At 39.0% G+C, this 12,037-nt stretch overlaps 1 pseudogene; it reads left to right on the top strand.

Annotated features, from left to right (window-relative positions):
* Positions 1–1,414: 1,414 nt before the first annotated feature.
* Positions 1,415–5,058, top strand: LOC110123098 (olfactory receptor 4C16-like; annotated as a pseudogene).
* Positions 5,059–12,037: the final 6,979 nt, after the last annotated feature.

The following is a 12,037-nucleotide window of genomic DNA, read 5'->3' as shown; positions in this document are numbered from 1 at the left end:
AATAGTAATGGGAATTTTTGAAATATTATCAAATAACAAAGATCATTCACTCTGTTCATCATACACATCAAGGACTAAATATAAATGTGCTTGGAGGATGCAACAGATTATTTAAAGTAATATGCCTTTTCTCTTTTCAAATTATGGTAACTAGAAGACAGTTTGTGCTACTTTTAAAATAAATATGTATAATAAATGCAAAAAGTATAAGTGTATGTGTGAACAAGATATTCTTTAAGGTGCTAAAGACGATGTATGACTTTATGTCATAAACCACCAAGAGCAGTCAAACATACCCTAAATAATTAGTGATGCACAATACTTGGGATTCTGAATATATTGAATATGGCCAACAAATGACAAAGGGAATAACAAAATGGAGCCATATATTAAATATATTCATAAAATTAATAATAATTATATCAAGTATAACAAGGGATTGTATTTAAAGAGTCTTATTGGAAAGTTTAACATTCACAAGCTTATATGAGATTTATAATGAGCCTGTGAAGTGGTCATTACAAATTAAAGAACAAATGTTATCATTAAGAAACAAAGAGATAATATAAATTATTGGAAACCATATACCTAATAAGTAAATTTGGTTTTACTTAAAATATTCCATAATATAATATATTGCACCATATATTGATTTATTTTTTGCAGATAATCCATTTCACATTCATCCCTCATCTCATTCATGAAATCATGAAGCTAAACAATAATGTGACTGAGTTCATCCCACTTGGATTATCACAGGATCCTGTTAGGAAGAAATAGTGTTTGTCACTTTCTTGTTTTTATATCTGGAGACATTACTAGGTAACTTCCTGATTATTTCCACTATCAAGACCAGCAGGACATTTGGGAATCCAATGTACTTCTTCCTTTTCCATTTATCTAACACCTTTCTCTCAACTTCCATGGCCCCTAAAGTGATTTCTGATGCCCTTAGGGGAAAAGGCACAATCTCTTTCAATAAGTGCATGACCCAAGTCTTTGCATCACAGTTTTTTGGTTGTGCAGGAGGGCCGAGAGGAGCTACTCCAAGCTCAATGTCAGGAGGGGTGGCCATGAGGAGATACAACTCGTCCAAGGTAAGGAGATGTGGTTGCACTTAGCTGGAGCAGCCGTAAAGAGATACCCCATGTCCAAGGTAAGAGAAACCCAAGTAAGACAGTAGGTGTTGCGAGAAGGCATCAGAGGGCAGAAACACTGAAACCATAATCACAGAAAACTAGCCAATCTGATCATATGGACCACAGTCTTGTCTAACTCAATGAAACTAAGCCATGCTGCATGGGGCCACCCAAGACAGACAGGTCATGGTGGAGAGGTCTGACAGAATGTGATCCACTGGAGAAGGCAATGGCAAACTACTTCAGTATTCTTGCTTGAGAACCCCATTAACAGTATGAAAAGGCAAAATGATAGGACACTGAAAGAGGAACTCCCCAAGTCGGTAGGTGCCCAATATGCTAATATAGATCAGTGGCGAAGTAACTACAGAAAGAATGAAGGGATGGAGCCAAAGCAAAAACAATACCCGGTTGTGGATGTGACTGGTGATAGTAGCAATGTATGATGCTGTAAAGAGCAGTATTGCATAGGAACCTGGAATGTTAAGTCCATGAATCAAGGCAAATTGGAAGTGGTCAAACAGGAGATGGCAAGAGTGAATGTCGACATTATAGGAATCAGGAAATTAAAATGGACTGCAATGGAAGAATTTAACTCAGATGACCATTATATCTACTACTGTGGGCAGGAATCCCTTAGAAGAAATAGAGTAGCCATCATGGTCAACAAAAGAGTCCGAAATGCAGTACTTGGATGCAACCTCAAAAACGACAGAATGATCTACTGTTTGTTTCCAAAGAAAACCACTCAATATCACAGTAAGCCAAGCCTATGCCCCAACCAGTAACACTGAAGAATCTGAAGTTGAATGGTTCTATGACAACCTACAAGGCCTTTTAGAACTAATACCCACAAAGATGTCCTTTTCATTATAGGGGACTGGAATGCAAAAGTAGGAAGTCAGGACACATCTGGAGTAACAGGCAAATTTGGTCTTGAAGTATGGAATAAAGCAAGGCGAAGGCTAATAGAGCTTTGCCAAGAGAACACACTGGTCATAGCAAATACAATCTTCCAACAACACAAGAGAAGACTCTACACATAGACATCAACAGATAGTCAACACCAAAATCAGATTGATTATATTCTTTGCAGCCAAAGATGGAGAAGCTCTATACAGTCAGCAAAAACAAGACCAGGAGGTGACTGTAGCTCAGATCATCAGCTCCTTATTGCCAAATTCAGACTTAAACTGAAGAAAGTAGGGAAAACCACTAGACAATTCAGGTATGACCTAAAACAAATCCTTTAGGACTATATGATGTAAGTGAGAAATAGATTTAAGGGACTAGATCTGATAGACAGAGTGCCTGATGAACTATGGAGATTTGAGATATTGTACAGGAGACAGGGATCAAGACCACCCCCATGGAAAAGAAATGCAAAAAGGAAAAATTATTGTCTGAGGAGGACTTAGAAATAGCTATGAAAAGAACAGAAGTGAAAAGCAAAGGAAAAAAGGAAAGATATTCCCATTTCAATGCAGAGTTCCAAAGAATAGCAAGGTGTGATAAGAAAGCCTTCCTCAGTGATAAATGCAAAGAAATAGAAGAAAGCAATAGAATGGGAAAGACTAGAGAACTCTTCAAAAAAATTAGAGGTACCAAGGGAATATTTCATGCAAACATAGGTTCGAAAAAGGAGAGAAATGGTATGGACCTAACAGAAGCAGAAGATACTAAGAAGAGGTGGCAAAAATACACAGAAGAACTCTACAAAAAAGGATCTTCATGACCCAGATAATCACGATGGTGTGATCACTCACCTAGAGCCAGACATCCTGGAATGTGAAGTCAAGTGGATCTTAGGAAGCATCACTACAAACAAAGCTAGTGGAGGTGATGGAATTCCAGTTGACCTATTTCAAATCTTGAAAGATGATGCTGTGAAAGTGCTGCACTCGATATGGCAGCAAATTTGGAAAACTCAGCAGTGGCCACAGGACTGGAAACGGTCAATTTTCATTCCAATCCCAAAGAAAGGCAATCCATAACAATGCTCAGACTACCACACAGTTGCAGTTATTTCAAATGCTAGTAAAGTAATGCTCAAAATTCTCCAAGCCAGGCTTGAGCAATATGTGAACCATGAACTTTCAGTGGTTCAAGCTGGTTTTAGAAAAGGCAGAGGAACCAGAGAACAAATTGCCAACATCTGTTGAATCGTCGAAAAAGCAAGAGAGTTCCAGGAAAACATCTATTTCTGCTTTATTAACTATGCCAAAGCCATTGGCTGTGTGGATCACAATAAACTGTAGGAAATTTTGAAAGAGATGGGCATACCAGACCACCTGACCTGCCTCTTGAGAAACCTATATGCAAGTCAGGAAGCAACAGTTAGAATTGGACATGGAACAACAGACTGGTTCCAAATAGGAAAAGGAGTACATCAAGGCTGTATATTGTCACCCTGCTTATTTAACTTATATTCAGAGTACATCATGAGAAACGCTGGGCTGGAAAAAGCACAAGCTGGAATCAAGAATGCCAGAAGAAATATCAAAAACCTCAGATATGCAGATGACACCACCCTTATGGCAGAGAGTTAAGAGGAACTAAAAAGCCTCAATGTGAAAGTGAAAGAGGAGAGTGAAAAAGTTGGCTTAAAGCTCAACATTCAGAAAACTAAGCTCATGGCATCTGGTCTCATCATTTCATGTGAAATAGATGGGGAAACATTGGAAACAGTGTCAGACTTTATTTTGGGGGGCTCCAAATCACTGCAGATGGTGATTGCTGCCATGAAATTAAAAGAAGTTGAATCCTTAAAAGGAAAGTTATGACCAACCTAGACAACATACTAAAAAGCAGAGACAGTATTTTACCCACAAAGGTTCATCTAGTCAAGGCTATGGTTTTTCCAATGATCATGTATGGATGTGAGAGTTGGACTGTCAAGAAAGCTGAGCAGCAAAAAATTGATGCTTTTGAATTGTGGTGTTGGAGAAGACTCTTGAGAGTCCCTTGGACTGCAAGGAGATCTAACCAGTCCATCCTAAAGGAGATCAGCTCTGGGTGTTCATTGGAAGTACTGATGCTGAAGGTGAAACTCCAGTACTTTGGCCACCTCATGCAAAGAGTTGACTCATTGGAAAAGACCCTGATGCTGGGAGGGATTGGGTGCAGGAGAAGGGGACAACAAAGAATGAGATGGCTAGATGGCATCACCGACTTGATGGACATGAGTTTGAATAAATTCCAGGAGTTGGTGATGGACAAGGAGGCCTGGTGTGCTGCGATTCATGGGGTCGCAAATAGTTGGACATGACTGAGCAACTGAACTGAACTGAACTGAGAGATCTTCATCCTTATTCTCATGGCTGTTGACTACCATGTGGCCAACTGTAAGCCCCTTCGATACATGACCCTCATGAGCTGTCAAGTCTGTGGTGTGTTGGTGGCTGTGGCCTGGATGGGGCCTTGTGTTCATTCTTCAACTCAGATTCTTCTAGCCTTGAGTCTGCCTTTCCAAGGTCCCAATGTGAGAGATCACTGTTTTTGTGACTTACAGCGTTTGTTGAAACTTGCCTGTACAGACACTTAGGCCACCAACCTACTCCTGGTGTCCAACAGTGGGGCCATCTGTAACAGTGAGTTTTGTCATGCTGATGTTCTCCTATGCTATCACCTTGCATTCTCTGAGAAACCACAATACTGAAGGGAGGAAGAAAGCCCTCTCCACCTGCATCTCCCATATCATCATGGTCATCTTGTTCTTTTGTCCTTGCATATTTATATACACATGCCCTGCAACTACCTTCCCCATGGATAAAATGATAGCTGTGTTTTATACAGTTGGAATACCTTTGATCAATCATCTGATTTATACACTGAGGAATGTGGAAAATTATACACAAAAGTGGAAAATGTCATGAGAATGTTATGGGGCAGAAAACTGATCACAGGTGATAAAAGATAAATGGAAGTTTCATATTTTTCTTCAAGTTTAGATTGAACTAGAAGTCCCCAGAAAATATTATTTTAATTGTAGTGTTTATATAATCCTATCATACAGAAGTAGTCTTCATTTCCTTCAGGAAAGTAAGCACTGTAAATAAAAGCAGTTATTAGTGTTTAGTCACTTTTATGTAGAGGATGGCACAGTACCCATATACCAGAATGTAAGTTACATTGCCTTAGGTGTTTTGCACTGCTGTGTCTCTGTGTCTCTTGACTGACTTATATCACAGTGGTTTTAATCTAATGTTTTCCACTCCCTTTTACATTTTGACTTATGGTCTTTTCTGTGTATGGTTGCACTTAAATACTTATATTCACAGTTTGGCAGGTTTCCTCTCTTTCAAATTGTTCTGTTTATTAAACAATTTGGTCACATCTGTCTTATTATAGACCTTCAACTGGGTTGTTCTTCCTGACTCAGCAGAAAGTAACAGATTCAAATAATATAGAATCATAATATTGTAATGGACAGTGTATAATCTAGACAATCTCCCTTCAATTTACTGGTGTTATACTTTGAATTCATACCATGTGTTTATATTGATCCTTGTACAACGACAGAATATGGGGACAAAATTCCACTTCCGAAGTATTTATTAGAACTTAGGAAGGAAGTCAAGAACTTGACTCTTGGATTTATACTTATAATGATATTATTTTGGTACATATATATTCCTAATTCATTTCCTTCTGAATCTGGGAGTGATGTAATTTTTCTCATGAATTATATGTGTTTTTGTATTTTGTTCTGTATTGACATCTTGTAACTGTAAAATTGATTACATAAATTAAGGATGATATATTTACACATTCTAGAGGGAGAGAGATAAGCAGTTGATATAAGTGAATACTAACACATAAGTAGATTAAACAAATAATGAAATAATTGGGAGAGTTTTATGCTTTAAAAAAGCAGTATGTGCATAATGGGCATGAATTATGAACTCCAGTTAAAAGGAACACCTTTTAACATTTACCCAAAGGACTTGAAAGCTTACATAAAAATATTCACTGGTATTTATAGCAATTTTAGTCTTGATTGTTAAAGCTTAGAAACAATCAAGATGTCCACCAATGGGTGAATAAACTGGTCAGTTCAGTTGAGTTCAGTTGCTAAGTCATGCCTGACTCTGTGATCCCATGGACTGCAGTACACTAGGCCTCCCTGTCCAGCACTGACTCCCAGAGTTTACCCAAACTCATGTTCATGGAGTCAGTGATGCCATCCAACCATCTCATCCTCTGTCATCCCCCTTCTCCTGCCGTTCTGTCTTTCCCAGCATCAGGGTCTTTTCAAATGAGTCAGTTCTTCACATCAGGTGGCCAAAGTATTGGAGTTTCAGCATGAACATCAGTCCTTCCAATGAATATTCAGGACTGTTTTCCTTTAGGATGGACTGATTGGATCTCCTTGCAGTGCAAGGGACTCTTGAGAGTCTTCTCCAGCACCACAGTTCAAAAGCATCAATTCTTCAGCACTCAGCTTTCTTCACAGTCTAACTCTCACATCCATACATGACCACTGGAAAAAACATAGCCTTGCTTAGATGGACTTTGTTGGCAAAGTAATGTTTCTGATTTTTAATATGCTGTCTAGGTTGGTCAAAACTTTTCTCCCAAGGAGTAATTGTCTTTAAATTTCATGGCTACAGGCACCAACTACAGAGATTTTGGAACATCCCCATAAATAAAGTCTGCCACTATTTACATTGTTTCTCCATCTATTTGCCATGAAATGATGGGACCAGATGCCATGATGCTAGTTTTTCTGAATGTTGAGTTTTAAGCCAACATTTTCACTCTCCTCTTTCACTTTCATCAAGAGGCTCTTTAGTTCTTCTTCACTCTCTGCCATAAACGTGGTGTCATCTGCATATCTGTGGTTATTGATATTTCTCCCGGCAATCCTGATTCCAGCTTGTGCTTCATCCAGCCCAGCATTTCTCATGATGTACTCTACATATACTTTAAATAAGCAGAGTGACAATATACAACCTTGACACACTCCTTTTCCTATTAGGGATCAGTCTGTTATTCCATGTCCAGTTCTAACTGTTGCTTCCTGACCTGCATACAGATTTCTCAAGAGGCAGTTCAGGTGGTCTGGTATTCCCATCTCCCTCAGAATTTTCCACAGTTTACTGTGATCCACAGAGTCAAAGGTTTTGGCATAGGCAATAAAGCATAAATTGAAGTTTTTCTGAAACTCTTTTGCTTTTCCAATGATCCAGAGGATGTTGGCAATTGATCTCTGGTTCCTCTGCCTTTTCTAAAACCAGCTTGAACATCTAGAATTTCATGGTTCACGTATTGCTGAAGCCTGCCTTGGAGAATTTTCAGCATTGCTTTACTAGCGTGTGAGATGAGTGCAGTTGTGCAGTAGTTTGAGCATTCTTTGGCACTGCCTTTCTTTGGGTTTGGAATGAAAATTGACCTTTTCCAGTAATGTGGCCACTGCTGAGTTTTCCAAATTTGCTGGCATATTGAGTGCAGCACTTTCACAGCCTCATCTGTTAGGATTTGAAATAGGTCAACTGGAGTTCCATCACATCCACTAGCTTTGTTCATAGTGATGCTTCCTAAGGCCCACTTGACTACACATTCCAGGATGTCTGGCTGTAGGTGAGTGATCACACCATTGTGATTATCTGGGTCATAAAGATATTTTTTGTATAGTTCTTCTGTGTATTCTTGCCACCTCTTCTTAATATCTTTTGCTTCTGTTAGGTCCATACCATTTCTGTCTTTATTGAACCCATCTTTTGCATGAAATGTTCCCGTGGTATCTCTAATTTTCTTGAAGAGATCTCTCATCTTTTCCATTCTATTGTTTTCCTCTATTTCTTTGCATTGATCACTGAGAAAGGCTTTCTTATGTCTCCTTGCTATTCTTTGGAACTCTGCATTCAAATGGGTATATCTTTCCTTTTCTCCTTTGCTTTTCACTTCCTCGCTTTTTGCAGCTACTTGTAAGACCTTCTCAGACAGTTATTTTACTTTTTCGCATCTCTTTTTCTTGGGCATGATCTTGCTCCCTGTCTCCTTTACAATGTCACGAACCTCCTCCATAGTTCATCAGGCACTCTGGCGATCAGATTTAATCCTTAAATCTACTTTTCACTTCAACTGTATAATTGTTAGGGATTTGCTTTAGGTCATACCTAAATGGTCTAGTGGTTTTCCCTAGTTTCTTCAATTTAAATCTGAATTTGGCAATAAGGAGTTCATGGTCTGAGCCACAGTCAGCTCCTGGTTTTGTTTTTGCTGACTGTATAGAGCTTCTCCATCTTTGGCTGCAAAGAATATAATCAATCTGATTTCAGTGTTGGCCATCTGGTAATTTCCATGTGTAGAGTCTTCTCTTGTGTTGTTGAAAGAGGGTGTTTGTTATGACCAGTGCATTCTATTTGCAGAACTATATTAGCCTTTGCCCTGCTTCATTCTTTACTCCAAGGCCAAATTTGCCTGTTACTCCAGATGTTTCTTTACTTCCTACTTTTGCATTTCAGTTCCCTATAATGAAAAGGACATCTTTTGGGGGTTATAGTTCTAGAACATCTTGTAGATCTTCATAGAACCATTCAGCTTCAGCTTCTTCAACATTACTGATCAGGGTATAGGCTTGGATTACAATGATATTGGATGGTTTGCCTTGGAAACAAACAGAGCTCATTCTGTCATTTATGAGTTTGCATCCAAGTACTGTATTCTGGACTCTTTTGTTGACTACGGAGGCTACTCCATTTCTTCTAAGGGGTCTTGCCCACAGTAGTAGATATAATGGTCATCTGAGTTAAATTCACCCATTCCAGTCCATTTTAGTTGGCTGATTTCTAAAATGTCAATGTTCACTTCCAATTTGCCTTGATTCATGGACCTAACATCCAGGTTCCTATGTAATATTGCTCTTTATAGCATCTGACCTTGCTTCCATTAGCAATCACATCCACAAGTGGGTGTTGTTTTTGCTTTGGCTCCATCTCTTTAGTCTATCTGGAGTTATTTCTCCATTGATCTCCAATAGCATATCAAGCATCTACTGATATGGGGAGTTCATCTTTCAGTGTCCTATCTCTTTGCCTTTTCATACTGTTCATGGGGTTCTCAAGGCAAGAATACTGAAGTGGGTTGCCATTTCCTTCTCTAGTGGACCACATTTTGTCCAAACTCTCCACCATGACCCATCTGCCTTGGGTGTCCCTATATGACATGGCTCATAATTTCATTGAGTTAGACAAAGCTGTGGCCCATGTGATTGGATTGGCTAGTTTTCTCTGATTGTGGTTTTAAGTCTGTCTTCCCTCTGATGGAGAATAATAAGAGGCCTATGGAACCTTCCTGGTGGGAGAGACTGACAGGGGAAAACTGGGTCTTGTTCTGATTGGCGGGGCCGTGCTCAGTAAATCACTAATCTGGTATATCCAGACAAATGAATATTGTTCAACACTAAAAAGAAATAAGCTGCAAAGGTACAAAATAACAAGAAGAAATATTACATGTATATTCTTAAGTAAAAGAAACCAATGTTAAAAAGTTATGTACTGTATAATGCCCATTATAAGACATTCTCGGGGGCGGCGGGGGACAACTCTGGAGACAGTAAAAAGCTCAGCGGTTGCCAAGGATTCAAGTATTGGGAGAGCACAGAGGGCATTTAGAACAGTGAAAACATCTTGGTGGTACTGTAATGACAGATACACGTCATTATACATTTGTCAACCCATATGATGTACATCACCAAGAGTGAAGTCTAATGTAAACTCTGGACTTTGGGTGACAATGATGTGTCAGCTTAAATTCATCACTTGAACAAATACATCACTTGTGGGAGGTTAACAATGTGGAGGGGAGGACTTCCCTTATAGTCTACTGGTTAAGCTTCAACATTCCCAATTCAGGGGCCCTGGGTTCAATCCACAGTCAGGGAACTGGATTACATGTTCTGCAACTAAGCAAAGAATTTTCATGCCACAGCTAAAGATCCCTCATGCCTTAGATAAGACCCAGTTCAGCTGAATAAATGAACACATAAAAATAAATATTAAAAACAATGGAGCAGCCAATGCATGAGTGGGGCAGGGAGGTACATGGATGATCTCTATATCTTTTTCTCAACTCTGCTACAAACCTAAAGCTACTCTAAAAAAATAAAATCTGTTTAAACATATATAAATAGAGAAGATAGAATTTAATAGTAGACAAAAACACTTACTAAAATGAAAAGAAAACAGGAAAGAAAGTTATAAAGGGAACAAAGAAAAAGTAAACTACAATAAGGTCAAGTAAAATTAAAAAATTTTAACAATTACAGTAAACTGCAGCATTTAAAAGCATTTCACCTTCATCTTCCTATGCAATAGAGCATGGACCAATACTAGTTGGGAGATGGGGAAAGTTGGCCCCTCAATTCTATTCAGTCACTTCATCATATATGACTCTTTGCAGCCCCATGGACTGCAGGACGCCAGGCTTCCCTGTTCATCACCAACTCCCAGAGCTTGCTCAAACTCGTGTCCATTGAGTCAGTGATGACATCCAACCATCTCATCCTCTGCCGTCCCCTTCTTCTCCTGCCTTCAATCTTTCCCAGCATCAGGATCTTTTCCAAAGAGTCAGTTATTCGCATCATGTGGCCAAAGTATTGAAGCTTTAGTTCCAGCATAATTCCTTCCAATGAATATTCAGGACTGATTTTCTTTAGGACTGACTGGTTTGATCTTGCATTCTAAGGGACTCTCATAAGTCTTCTCCAACACCACAATTGAAAAGCATCAATTCTTCGATGTTCAGTTTTCTTTGCAGTCCAATTCTCACATCTGTACATGACTACTGGAAAAATCATAGCTTTGACTAGACAGACCTTTGTGGCAAAGTAATGTCTCTGCTTTTAATATGCTGTCTAGGTTGGTCATAACTTTTCTTCCAAGAAGCAAACATTTTTTATTTCATGGCTGCAGTCACCATCTGCAGTGATTTTGGAGCCCAAGAAAATAGTCTCTCACTGTTCCCATTGGTTCCCCATCTATTTGCCATGCAGTGATAGAACTGGATACCATGATCTTTGTTTTTTGGATGTTGAGTTTTAAGCCAGTTTTTTTTTTTCACTCTCCTCTTTCACCTTCCTCAAGATGTTCTTTAGTTCCTCTTTGCTTTCTGACATAAAGGTGGTGTCATCTACATATCTGAGGTTATTGCTGTTTCACCCAGCAATCTTGATTTCAGCTTTTGCGTCATCCAACTTGGAATTTCATATGAAGAACTCTCATATAAGTTTAGTAAATGGGCTAACAATATGCAGACTTGATGTACTCCTTTCCCAATTTGGAACAAGTCCATTGTTCCATGTACATTTCTAACCATTGTTTCTTGACTTGCATACAGATTTCTCAGGAGGCAAGTCAGGTGGCCTGGTATCCCTATCTCTTTTAAGAATTTTCCAGTTTGTTGTGATCTACACAGTCAAAGGCTTTGGCATTGTCAATAAAGCATAAGTTTTTTTGGAACCCTCTTGCTTTCTCCACGATCCAACAGATGTTGGCAATTTGATCTCTGGTTCCTCTGTCTTTTCTAACTGCAGGTTGAACATCTGGAATTTCTCGGTTCATGTACTGTTGAAGCCTCAGCCTCACTTGGAGAATTTTGAACATTACTTTGCTAGTGTGTGGGATGAGAATCTGATTAGGTGAGTCTTTCAGACCCATGACCCCACCTGGACTGACATCCAGAGCTTTCTTAATATTTTCCTAATGAGGGAACAAATGATGTTTTTATTTTTGTTGCTGTTGGTTTCTCTTAAGCCCAAGAAGAAGCAGGTACAGAGAACAGAATGCAAGTCACACTATTTTCAGACCTTAGAATCAAATGGTCCAGATAACAAACCCAACTGGGACTACCGAGACAGTGCAGAGGAGGTTGACCCATTATAAAAGTATGATCTT

This window comes from Odocoileus virginianus, unplaced genomic scaffold (assembly GCF_023699985.2).
Source record: "Odocoileus virginianus isolate 20LAN1187 ecotype Illinois unplaced genomic scaffold, Ovbor_1.2 Unplaced_Scaffold_30, whole genome shotgun sequence".
Lineage (NCBI taxonomy): Eukaryota > Metazoa > Chordata > Mammalia > Artiodactyla > Cervidae > Odocoileus > Odocoileus virginianus.
Note: the sequence above shows the minus strand (reverse complement) of the source record. Positions and strands in the feature narration are given on the sequence as shown.